The sequence below is a fragment of the Penaeus monodon genome, chromosome 15, assembly GCF_015228065.2.
Source record: "Penaeus monodon isolate SGIC_2016 chromosome 15, NSTDA_Pmon_1, whole genome shotgun sequence".
Lineage (NCBI taxonomy): Eukaryota > Metazoa > Arthropoda > Malacostraca > Decapoda > Penaeidae > Penaeus > Penaeus monodon.
In genome coordinates this window covers 5,109,670-5,109,990 of record NC_051400.1, presented here as the reverse complement: position 1 = coordinate 5,109,990, position 321 = coordinate 5,109,670, and the positions used below count along the sequence as shown (strand labels likewise).

The 321-nt window shown below is 37.1% G+C and overlaps 1 protein-coding gene across 1 annotated transcript in view; it reads left to right on the top strand.

The window, feature by feature from the left end:
• LOC119581705 (angiotensin-converting enzyme-like) overlaps window positions 1–321 on the top strand; it is a gene marked incomplete in the record, with an annotated part of 37,897 nt that overhangs the window by 13,737 nt on the left and 23,839 nt on the right.

The window sequence follows — 321 nt, the reverse complement described above, 5'->3', positions numbered from 1 at the left end:
TATATACACACAACGTCATCAGTGGAATCTTATATTCCCAACAGGTTGACTCGTTTACTTAAAATCCCACACATAAACGCCAAAGAAATATCTACACAACTGGATTCCAAGAGCAGACGTGAGAGTGTTTGGGTCAAAATAAAGAACGTTTTTTTTCTGCACCGGTTTTGGAGTATGGCCATTCCTTCCGTTTTTATTTTTATTTTTTTTTATCGTGATTTCGTTGGGCAAACGCTTTGTACTGAGTAGTCTTGGTGTTAATTTAGCAATATATACTCACAGACTCGTCCATGTGCACATAGTATAGACAGGATTGTAAAG